The sequence below is a fragment of the Plectropomus leopardus genome, chromosome 2 (assembly GCF_008729295.1).
Source record: "Plectropomus leopardus isolate mb chromosome 2, YSFRI_Pleo_2.0, whole genome shotgun sequence".
NCBI lineage: Eukaryota > Metazoa > Chordata > Actinopteri > Perciformes > Serranidae > Plectropomus > Plectropomus leopardus.
In genome coordinates this window covers 2,933,287-2,946,170 of record NC_056464.1, presented here as the reverse complement: position 1 = coordinate 2,946,170, position 12,884 = coordinate 2,933,287, and the positions used below count along the sequence as shown (strand labels likewise).

General features: G+C 39.7%; 1 protein-coding gene across 1 annotated transcript in view; it reads left to right on the top strand.

Annotated features, from left to right (window-relative positions):
• Positions 1 to 12,164: 12,164 nt before the first annotated feature.
• The window catches only part of plxnb1b (plexin b1b), a 144,248-nt gene continuing 143,528 nt past the window's right edge, over positions 12,165 to 12,884 (top strand). Inside the window, exon 1 of the mRNA XM_042498427.1 lies at positions 12,165 to 12,560. The gene's annotated coding sequence lies outside the window, so the exon portion shown is untranslated. The remainder of the gene's footprint in view (positions 12,561 to 12,884) is intronic.

Below are 12,884 nucleotides of genomic sequence, written 5' to 3'. Positions count from 1 at the left end.
GTAACCTTGGACTTTGGACTTGATGAGATGACAAACACTTGTGTTCCATGTAAGAGATGCTGACAGTGCTGACAGTCAGGCATGTGCACAGATAGATCTCAGGTGGTGCTCAAGAACTTGCCCTTCTGGCCCCTGTCTACATATGCGCCCTTTTTGCAAGACATTCTTTTTCTCATGTCATATTGTGGTTGTTTGTTTTATTTTATTTGGCTCATGGCATCAAATGTCAAATAACAGCCTGTAACAAGTGCTTTTAATTTCAACCTCTGCTTTGGGGCGCCCTGCTGCGTCCATGTCTCCCTGGCCTGCCTTAATTGTTGACGGCCAGCCAGGGAACAATAGTATTTGACCTCAGACTAGGCATTGTTTGTTACTGTTATGACATCAGACCATAATGTGGGTATTGTCTCTGCATTAAAGTTGTCTCTGCATTTAATGTTTTTGTTTTTAATAATTATGAGAGGGCAGTGCTGACAGTACATGTGCTGTGAATCTTAACCCTTAGGGCTTGCTTTAATATCACTCACACTTGTATCTCTATATGCACAAAATGCACTTTTCAAAATCATTAATATTAATAATATTAATATTATTTTCTACTTTTTATCAGTCCTAATCATAAATATAAAATTTTCATTAATCTGCAGAATATTAACCCTTAAATGCCTTTTATTTGTCATGATACCATTATGTTTTTGGATGAAAAAAAATTATTATTTTTAATATGCTACATGTTAAGTTGATTTTTTTATTACCATAACCTAGAATATGTCAATTATTTGCAGCAACATTGATTTTAATGCATTACTATTTTTGTGCAGTGAAATGCTCATACTCATACTGCTCTGCACACAACATGCACTTTTCAAAATGAATTATTTTCAAAACACTACATGCAAAGTACTTTTTTTCTTGATGATCACAGTATATGTAAATGATTTGCAGCAACACTGATTGTGACTGCACCTAGAGGAACAAAATGGACAAATATGGTTAAAAAATGGTAAAAAAAAAAAAAATGGAAGTCAAAATGATTAATTCCAAGGCAAAAGCCCAGAATGACAGCCAGAAATAATATAATGCATGTTTTTATGCTTTGATGGCTGTGGGATCAAACATGTCAGTTTGAATGGGTTTCAATGGCAATTATTTTGCACTTAACAGTCTGAATGTACAAACTTTGTTTACACAGTGTATTTTAGATTAATTGTAGGAGCTGAGCTGGAAATTCCAAGATTAAAAAAAAAATCAACAAAAAAATAAAAAGCAAATCTTTCCAAAATGTGTGCCATAAGCATGAAAAAATGAAGAATGAAAAGTGAGTAAAATGCACCAAACAGTGGCAAAGGGTTGAATAGTTTTTCCATGTTTTATGTATCCTTTATTCAACCAGGTTTATCCTGTAGTTTTCCTCTACTTTCTTTCTTTCTTTTTTCTTTCTTTCTTTCTTTCTTTCTTTCTTTCTTTCTTTCTTAAACCTCTGGCATGATTGATTGTATGAAATTTGTACTGCTGGTATTTTTACTGTCAAAATGAGTGATGTGGGTGTTATGTAAAATAAAGTTTATCTAAAGAAAAACAAAGCACAGAGCATACAGTACAGACAGAGGTGGTTATTGAAAGCATGGGTTTGCCATCTACTGCACGATATGTATATAGTGGCAGATGATGGGATAGGTTCACCATTTTTTCCATTCTAACAGTCAGATGACCATGTGATCACTGAAACCGGTTTGTTTGTTGTAAACATTCATACAGGCCAGACTTGAACAAAATGTAAAGCTATCCATAAACTTCATCCTCAGACATCAGTCAAATATGTGTTAAAATTTTTGTTTCAAATTTTTTCAAAATTTGCTGGAGAATATTTGTGGCCATGTAGGTAAATGAATGAGCTTCAAAAGTCACTCAGGGAGTTAACAAGGAAAATCTCACCTCACGATCCATTTATCAGCTTTGCTGTGGTGCTTTTTTAGTCATAATAAACTGCAGGATTTTTATTGTGCGTCATTTTTCACTCAAACTAGTGAATTTTGAAGCTCAATTCACAGGCCAGCATGAACAATTTTACATCTACAATGCAATGATGAATTGTGGGATTACTTTTATCAACTCATAGTTTTGATCTATAGTTTAGTTGTTTTTTTGTTTTTTTTTTACACATCTTTGATTACTGAATATATCAATTTATGTACACAGACCTGGAAATAATATGCTACTCTAAACATTGTGGTAAATTTAAAGTGAGTCAGACTCATAACCACCACTTTTTATGGGAACAGGCTGTAGAGTGAGGGAGGGGTTCTTGCTGTGTTTGAAGGTCCAAAGTGTATAAAATATTTGATTTGGCAGCATATGTTCTTTAAAGAAATATAGCAGAGATACATAATAAGAGTAAAACTCGAGAGTCTTCAAAATGTAGATGGTTTGTGTTCCCTTCAGGTTTGTATGAAAGCACATCATAGCTGAGACTGGAGAGTTTCTGTGTTTGGGTGATGATGAACTCACTGTTGGGTGGAGGGGGTGTGGGGGACTTATTTCCTAACTGCACCTCCCCCAGCCACCCACTGCCTGTGAGCCAGCCCCCCACCTCCACCCCCTTCCCCTGCTACTCTCTCCTCTCTTAAGACAAGTTGGCTCTCAAAGTGGCAGAGAACTGCCTGTGTGTGTGTGTGTGTGTGTGTGTGTGTGTGTGTTGCTCAGCACAGGCCTGTATTCATAACAGGGTGACAGAGAAGTGAGTTTGGAAAAGTGGAAAAGCAGAGTGTGAATGTGCATGCTTGTCTGTCAGGAGCCACACACTGTATTCATGTCGCTGCGAGAAACACTGAGCCATTCATCTCCCAAAGTTCAGACGCACACGCACGCACGCACACGCAGGCATGCACATGCACACACACACACACACACACACACAAACAGCCACTCTAGAGCCAAGGTTTCACAGATTTTCTGGGTATGAAGGTATTATCCACATGAAGTGTTTTGTTATTGACAGGTTATAAATCATCTTCATCCTGTTGTATTAATAATTCCTTTTTGTGCTGTACATGCACAGCTATGATTCCTTCTTCTGCCACCACTGGTCAGTCAAACAATGTACTTCATTTTTTTTTATTATCATTATTTTTTTTTTATCATTTTCCCTTTATTTTATAGAATGGCAGGAAAAGTGAGAGAGAGAGGGGGAATGACACACAGCAAACAGCCACAGGCTGGACTTGAACCCGGGCTGCTGCAAAGGCCTCAGCACATGGGGCACACACTGTAGCAGGTGAGCTAGAAGCCACCCTGACAAAGTACTTCTGTATGGCCTAGTTGGGGGTACTTTTCTTCATTCCACCTGGCACTGTCGTAAACTACACAGGTTTGGGCAGGGGATCTGTGATGCTCTGTTACTTTCCCAATCTCAGAAATGCCGTCTGGGCAACCTCTCACATTCTAATGCCACTCCATCGAGCTAACAGAAATCCTGTTGGCCATCATTAAAAAATGCATTGCAATGAGATGGAAGTCAGATCTTCCATTGCCTGTCAGACTGTGGCTCTCAGAAGTGAGAAGACAACTTACTCACTATGGAATAACATGAATGTTTTGGCAACCTTTTTATTAATTACATGGAGAATCTCCCATTCTGATCAACTGAATTATGATTTTCCTATTTTCACCACACTAATGTTACAGTAGATCATGTTATTATGATTTATGCTATCCTGTCTCTCATCATATTTTTCTCCTTTTATTGTATTCTTGCACTAAACTTTATCAATTACATATTTATGTGAATCATTATGTGCAAATTGATTTGACTGCCTGTTGAATAATTTTATTATTTGTAATGTAAATCTGTGTTGTTGTTGTTGTTCATTGTGTTGTCAATATGTGAATGTGCTGTTTATGTATTTTGAAAAATAAATAATAAATAAACCCACCACCAACAACAACAACAAACAAAAAACAAAACAGCGTACCTCTTTTTCCTTTGGTTTTGCGATCACAGAATTTGGGCGTTCTTTACATGTGTTATGTTCTCTGGTGTACGCCATGTTGTATCCAAGTGTGTCCTGCTGGCTGAATAGTGTCTCCTCCTGGTAAAAGTTTCCCATTACAGCTTTGATTTTCTACAGTCTGAAAACAGGGCCAAGAGGAAGTGCTGAAGTCTAGTTTTCTCTCAGTCCACTGAATTACAATATGTTCAAAGGTTATTATGGAATTTTGGCCCAATGACAGAAAAATCAAACTGCCAACAGTAGCTTTAATACACTTTATGTTGTATTTTCCTGTCATTTGCCTTTCCTCTGATATAGTTATGCTGTGCAGCCTGATCGCCAGAATAAATGTTGGCATTGCATTGCATGGCATTTAAATCACAAATACGTATGCACAGTATTCTGTAGCAAATATGTTGAAACCTCACATTTCAGCAAGGCTATGGTCAATGTGTGGTTAGGTTTGGGCCCAAAAACCACTTGGTTTTTTTCTCATTGTTTTTATTGCAGTTTTTACATTTTAATACAGAACAATGTCTTTAACAGACACACAAAAAATGAAGAATGGGAATGAAAATTAATTAATTAATTAAAAAAAAATTAATAATAAAATAAAATAAAAAATAGAAATAATTTTTTGCCATCCGCTTATAGAGGGGGCCTTGTCACTGACCCACTGCAAAAGAATGTTTTTTCTGGCTGCAAATGTCAAAATATTATAAAGTCTCTTGCTGGTTGATGTTCTTGTATGTTTACTTGGAAGTCCCAGGATCAGAGACACAGGGTCCATGTCTATGTTGATGTGAAGAATACTTTCTATTTCACGGATAATTTCAGTCCAATATTGTTGAAGTTTCTGACAAGACCAAAAACAATGAGTCAAGGTTCCCACATTAGTTTTACACTTAAGACACAGAGGGGAGAGAGAGCGGTTAAAGAGATGCCTTCGGTGAGGAGATATATGTAATCTGTGTATGATTTTAAGTTGTATTGCTCTTGCCCGGGTGCACATTGAAATCTTTTTTGCATTAACCCAGATGGAGTTCCATGTTTCTTCATCTAAGGTAACTGACAGCTCTTCTTCCCACACACCCCTCACCCTCTGCGTGTCAGAAGCAGACAGTCCATTAAGCACATGATACAGTGAACTCAGAGACACCTTGAGTTTCTGTTGAAACAGCATTCTCTCAATAGCAGATATTTCAGGATGAACAATAAGAGTTGTACTATGGGTAATGTAGTGTCTCATTTGCAGGAAGCGAAAAAAAATCTTGTTTAGTCAAATTGTATTTGTTAGTGAGCTGTTCAAATGACATGAGGCTATCGTTTGAAAACAGATCAATGAGTGACTTAATATCCTTATTACACCATTGTTGGAAACCAGGGTCCGAAGAGCCTGGCGGAAAAGCAGGATTATTTACAATTGGGGTGAACATAGATGTTAGACTTGATCTGCCCTCGAGACGGCGTACAAGCCGCCATGCTTTTAGAGTATTAATGGTTATGGGGTTCGTACAGTAAGCTTCAATTTCTTTAAAGTTTTTAAGAAATAGTAAATCCTTCAATCTGCACCGCGACAATGCTGCCTCAATATCCATCCATATCGAAGCTTTACCCTTAACCCAGTCATTTATAAATCTTAAATGGGCGCTAAGCTGATAGATTTTGATATTAGGCATGTCTAAACCACCCATCGAGGTTGGCAGGCGTAGTACTGCCATCTTAAGCCTGGGTCTACGTTTATTCCAAATAAAAGAGCTGAGCCATCCATTTATGTCCTTCAACACCCTTTTGGAAAACAGAACAGGGATCATTTGAATAGGATATAAAAGCTTAGGTAATACATTCATTTTAACAAGGGCTATACGACCCAACCAAGAAATAGGGAGAGAGACCCAACGTTCCAGATCCTCCTTAATATTGCGAAGTAGAGGCACAAAATTAGCTTTGTATAGCTGATCAAAAGATGGAGTAATAGAAATACCCAAATATTCAAACCCATTGGGGGACCATTTGAAAGGAAATAGTGGCGTCATGGATGGTATTGTTGAGAGCGTGCCAAGGGGCATAGCCTCTGATTTGGCCAAGTTAACTTTGTAACCAGAAAAGCAACTAAATCTTTTGATCACATTAATTAGAGCTGGCACTGATGTTTCAGGGTCAGTCAAAAGGATAAGAACGTCATCAGCATATAACGTTATTTTATGACACAACTGTCCGACTTGTAAACTGTGTATTGAGGACGATTCCCTTATGGCCTCGGCAAGGGGCTCAATGGCCAGGGCAAAAAGAAGGGGAGACAAAGGGCAGCCCTGCAATACCCCTCTATGCATGATGAAGTATTCAGACCGGAGTCCATTAGTCAGAACAGCTGCCTGCGGTCCATTATATATAATTCCGATCCACTTTATGAAGTTCTCACCTAAACCAAATTTGCTCAGGACAAAGAATAAAAAGGACCATTCAATTCGGTCGAACGCCTTCTCTGCATCGAGAGAAAGCACTATACCGTTAATGGAGTTTTGTTTAAAGACTTGAATAGCGTTCAGCAAGCGTCTGACATTAGCTGATGAGTTCCGGCCCTTTATAAAACCCGTGTCTGATCATCTTTTATTAATACTGGCAATAGATTTTCTAAGCGAGAGGCTAAGATTTTGGAGAGTAGCTTTCTATCCACATTTAAAAGCGCTATGGGCCTATAGGATGCACAGGATTCAGGACATTTCCCTTTTTTTAAAATTAACGATATATTGGCCTCTTTCAATGTTTGTGGAAATTCTCCTTTTGTGAAGGAATAATTGAACATATTGAGAAGAGGTTCTGCAAGAATATTTTGAAACTGTTTATAAAATTCACAGCAAAAACCATCCGGTCCTGGCGATTTTCCATTTTGCAGTGATTTTATAGCTTTAATCACTTCATTTTTAGTTATGGGACTGTTAAGGGCAGCCCTCTGCTCTCCTGACAAACTTGGTAGGCTAAATTGAGCAAAAAAATTGCTCATGAGTTGATCTCCATCCGGAGCTTGGTCAGAAGCGTACAGCTGTTGGTAGAAAACTCTTAAAACAGTCATTTATCAGTTTATTCTCATATACTTTGTGGCCTTCTTCATCAGATACAGCTGCAATAGTCAGGGATTCTGCACGTTTTTTAACATAGTAAGCCAGACATTTTCCAGGTTTATCCCCGTGCTCATAAAATCTCTGTTTAGTATATTTAATTTTTTTCTCTGCATCCCTTGTAAGAAGGCAATTTAGAGCTGATCTGAGTGTAGTGATTTCTTTCCACAGGTGTGGTGAAGGAGAATCAATATACTTTTTTTCTTTATCTACCAATTCACTCTCTAAGGACTTTTGTTTTTCCTGACTTTGACGCTTTTTGGTTGCGGAGTATGAGATAATTAACCCTCTGGCATAAGCCTTACAGGTTTCCCATAGGATGGAAGAATCTTCTTGGCTGACGGAGTATTAACTGATAAGAATGCTTCCAGTTCGGTATTAAGATGTTTTACAAATTTCTCATCCTTGAGGATTGTGGTATTGAGTCTCCAGTGCCGAGACTGTTGCAGTGACGACTTAGGTTTAATGTCCATTATTACTCTGGCATGGTCGGAAATAATTATACTGGAAATTTGACATGATACAACTGAATAAAGATCAGCATGTGATAAAAAAAAAGGTAGTCGATTCTAGTATGACATTTGTGAGGGGCAGAGTAATATGTATATTGTTTATCTGAGGGGTGAATATATCTCCAAATGTCAACCAACCCGAACTCAGCACATAGAGCATGAAGTGCCTTGGCGTGGGGTGAAGGAACCATGGTACTGTGAGGGAACCGGTCTATAAGTGGGTTTAGAATCAGGTTAAAATCACCGCCAATGATAACAGTGGAGTTAGAAAGGAGTGGAGCCAAGTCCAGAAATAATTTAGTAAGAAAAGTGACTGGGTGGGCAGGGGGGAAGTATACATTCATTACCACAATATTTTGGCCCTGCAAAATTCCTTTAACTATAATATAACGGCCCCTTTGATCTTTAACACTACTGAGTATTTTAAATGGCAAATTTTTTTTAATCAGTAATGCAACTCCTCGGCTTCTTGTTGTGAAGGATGAAAAGTACACTTGTCCAAATATCCCCTGCTGTAATTTCAAATGCTCTTTGTCATCAAGATGTGTCTCCTGCAACATCGCAATATCTATGCCATCTTTCTTTAGACATGTAAATATCTTTCTCCGCTTAATAGGATTATGGATACCCCTTACATTCCAGGTACATAGTCATAGCTTATTCATAATTGGTGTTGTTTATGTACTGAACATAATGGTCCTCCACACTCCAAATAAAAATAAAACAAAGAGGTAAGAGAAAGAGCTGTATGCAAAAGTAACATAAGAAACATGATGTCCAGAACTAAAACAAAAAAACAAAACAAAAACTGGCAACAGCCCTACTGAACATGTAGGGGAAACACCTCTCCCTGTAAGCACAGGTGCGGCACGCGCTTGACTCACGCCTTTCATAAACATAAACACGCATCTGCCAAGCACACGGTGTAGAACATTTCACCTGGTTGCAACTGAAGGCAGGATTGTCATTAAGTCCCAGAGTTATCAAATACTCACGCACATACTCAAGCTTCAAAGGGGACACACCAGCAGGTCGTTAAAGAAATAGATGGCCCAGTGGGTGCAGGGATTTAAGGCAGCGAATCCACGTATGCTGCGGCCGCCTCCGGTGAATCAAACTTCTTCTCCACGTCATTGACGGTCATCTTCAGCGTAGCGGGATAAAGAAGCGCATAAGGGATCTTCTTGCCTCTCAGACGGTTCTTCACAGCATCAAATGCCTTGCGCTTCCTGACCACCGCCACTGAGTAGTCATTGAAGAGGGAGACGTGCAGCTGGTCCGCTGGCTGGTTCGGTTCTGCTGAGAGGCGCCGGGCCGCGGCCCCATCACTCGTTGTTTATCAGTGAAGTTATGAACCTTCACGATGATGGGTCTCGGACGTTGTTGCGGCCCCGGCCTCCTCGGAGCAAGGAGCGGTGAGCGCGATCCAGCTTGATCCTCCCAGCCTTGGTTGTGAGCTTGAAATAGGACGGGAGCCACTTCTCCAGAAAAGTGATCGGATCTCTGCCCTCCATACCCTCCGGTAGGTTAATCAGACGGATGTTGCATCTGCGGTTGCGGTTTTCTAGATCATCCATATGATCCGCCATTTCGCTGATTTGTGTCTCGAGTTTTCTTACTTTGGCGTGGAGGTTTTGCATCGTATCTTCTACAGTTGAGATCCGTGTTTCGGCCTCCTCCACGCGGGTCCCTAATGCCTGTACCTGCGACGTTTGGTCGTGGATAGCAGCAAGCACGGTGTCAAGCTTGGCATCAAAAGATTTTGTAATATTGTCTGATATCTGACTCAGAGCTAGGAGAATATTTTGGTCCACGCCGCTTTTAGTGGTTTCAATATCGGCAGGAGCCTCCGCATCGCTAGCTTCTTCGGGCTCCGCCATGGCAGCGTTGCTAGTATTTTTTCCCGCTGGTGTCTTTTTCTTGGATTTGGTCCTTGAGTCAGGCATTTTAGCGAAATAGTTCTCCAGGCTCATTATAGAGCTGCTCTCACATATACATTCAGAGTCTTACCAGGTGAGCACGTCATTTAATCGGATAATTCAGGAAATTTCACCGGAGCCCGACGGAATAGGTGTTCACACTACGACGCCATTTTCCCTGCTCTCAAACATAGACTGTTATATGAAGATGGTCTTGAACTGCAATAATAATAATAATAATAATAATGATAATAATGCATCATGCATGGGGGTTGGGGTGTGGCATGTTGGGTGGGGCTGAGTGATCTTTGAAGTGAGTGTGTAGCTCATCTGGCTTTAGTTCCCATTACAGGAGAATTAAGAGAGGGGAGATAAAAGACTACTTTTCACAAGAGGAGACAAAGATGGAGCGGGAGAGAAACCCTCCTTAGAGATGACAAGAGAGTGCAGCAGGTTCTGCGATCTCTGTGTGGTCTCTGTCAGGTGACGCGTCCTCTGAAAACCACACAACATCATGGAGCAGCAGAAATATCCACAGCTTCAGTTCCCCTAATACCATGCTTCATTATAGCAGAAGACTCTTGAAATAGCAAGGAAAACATTTTTTTCATCTTTTATTTGGCTCTATTAGCTGATTTAATAAAACATAGAGCTTAAAAACTCAGAGGCAGTGGTGTTTAAAGTTCGAACAGGCACCCTCAGGGCTGCTTAAAAGGGATAACTTCGTGATAGTAGAAAAAAACTATAAAACGGTACATTTATTCCAGTTAAATGAAGAAGAAATGACCGAAAAAAATGGAAAAAAAGGAGAAGAAAAACAAACAAACAAACAAACAAACTAAAAAGAATGCTTAACTAACCATGTCTAATTATGATGATTATAAATATAGTTTTCCCTAACTTTTTTTTTAAAAAATTCCAAATCCAGAAGTTTCTTGCAGTTTGTGAGACATTTATCCCTTAGTTGCTCACTGCCTGTTTCCCATGTTTTTGAAAGAAATTGCATCAATTTTTTTGTTACAGACATCTGAAAGCAGCACAACAAAAGTGATGTCACTCCAGCTTCCAAAGGGTTAAGTGGCGGCTCCTAAAGTGACAGTCTTTGAGGACGGAGCCATGACAGCTGTGTGGATGCGTGTCTGCAGCTGGCCAGCAGAGGTCTGCCATGTATCAGCATCTAGCAGCTCATGCTGCATTCAAATGCTGCGGGAAATACTGCACTTCTGGTACATTACAGTACATGTCAACACCACAGCTGAAGCCTAGATATGACATGACACGATTTCAGTAAATGCTCATGTTTGCATGAACATGAATAGATGGGGATGCCTCATACCCGAGTGTAGTGTGTCTAAGTGATGTGAGAGTTCAGACACTGATGAGTCCAGCTCCCTGTGGACCTTGTTCACTTGCTGCAGTTCACAAAGCAGATCAGATTTCACTCTGCAAATCACCTCTGTTTGTGTTGGCAGAGAGGAGTCATCACAGTCCATCATCAACACCAGGACAGCTTTATATGTGAGGAAGATTTAGTTTGGTACAAAAACATGTTTCTTTCAAACATGTGCACATTTTTATGATAGCCCTTGAGATGTGCTGGTTGTGGATTGGTGGGTACATTAAGAACCAATACATCAGCGCTTTTCTACCGCCCCATTCATGAATGTGTACATGCAGATTTTGCTTTCTTTCTCCTCACTGAAATGTCTTTTACAGCCACTTTTCTTCTCACATTCATTCCACATTCCCATCATTGGGAGGTTCATGTTTGTGTGCCAGATCATTTGGTTCAGTGTTTTGTTCCAGAAAGTATTATTATTATTATTATTATTATTTTAAATTATCATTATTTTAAAACAAAGAGTGGGTATCACAAATTAACCCCTTTGAACCCAGAGCACATTGGTCTTTCAAAAACATGGGGAGAAGGCAATATGCAACCTGAGAAAGAAAAGTCCCACAAATTACATATTTGTTAATTGTGTGCCAGATCATTTGGTTCAGTGTTTTGTTCCAGAAAGTATTATTATTATTATTATTATTTTAAATTATCATTATTTTAAAACAAAGAGTGGGTATCACAAATTAACCCTTTGAACCCAGAGCACATTGGTCTTTCAAAAACATGGGGAGAAGGCAATATGCAACCTGAGAAAGAAAAGTCCCACAAATTACATATTTGTTAATTAAGAAAATATTTTTTTTAAAGCTCAGGACGTAGTATTTAAAATAATTATTATTTATGTTTTTTTTTTTTTTATTTATTTATTTATTTTTTTTTTTACTGATTTAGTCCTTGTTGATGTTTCTTTCCTACTTTCTTTCTTTTTTTAAATGCTAATTTTCAAATATTTTTTCTATTCCCTTTTTAAACTAGTTTCTTACCAATTTCTGGGCAATCTTCTCAAGTCGCTGGTGGACTTGTGCCCATGTTTGTTGGAAGGAAACAAGCCAATTTGCCCAGCTTTCAAAGGATTAAACCTGTTTTCCTCACTCGTCAGCTTCCTTCTCTCCCTTTTAGCTTGGTGCTAAAAAATCCGAAAAGAAATTGAACGCAGCACGATATACCCCCCTTGCCAAGCCCCCTGTGTGTCTCCGCCTGTGAAGAGCCGGGCTCTGAGCGCACCACCAAACCTCCAGCACCTCTCACCGGCTACATGTGGGGGCAGAGACCTGCTGAGGAAAACCGGACTGAGGAAACACACCAAACTGAGCAGTAACGTTATTTTTTCCTGCGTGGAATAACTGCAGTGATTTTCCCGCGGAAGCGTCCGGTGGGTAAACTAGTGAAAGTTGGATGCCTGAGGACAAGTCCGGACTGAACCACGGTGGAATTTGTGAGCTCGTAAACCCGAGAAATAACGAAAAATCTGTGTCGGCTGGTCGGTCTGCGTGTATGACCTCCGACTGAAGACAAATTGGATACTTTGAATGAAACCAGCGAAAAGTTGTTGGCTTCACCGGAACGAGGAGCAAAGCAGCGTTTGGAGCAAGTGAGTGAAGAGTTGCACACGGGGCAAGGTGAGTGGCAGTCTGGGCGGTGTAGTCCGCCTCCACCGAGCACCATCTACTCCTCTGCTTATATTCGTGGCTAACTTAAATTAAAAACTGCGTATGTTCTCTCACTTGTTTCCCTGTGACTGACCGAGCCTCTGTCATATGAACAGATATATCAATGAAGTCGTAATGTCATTTAAATAACTTTTCAGTACAAATGTTTCTTTTGTGTGCAAATTTAACCCTTGCCCACTTTGTTTTCATTTAGCCTTCAGCTCATTAACCCATATTAGCCACTTTAGCTAAACTTAGGTTAGCTTCTTAAAGCTCACTTAACCGCTCCACAGT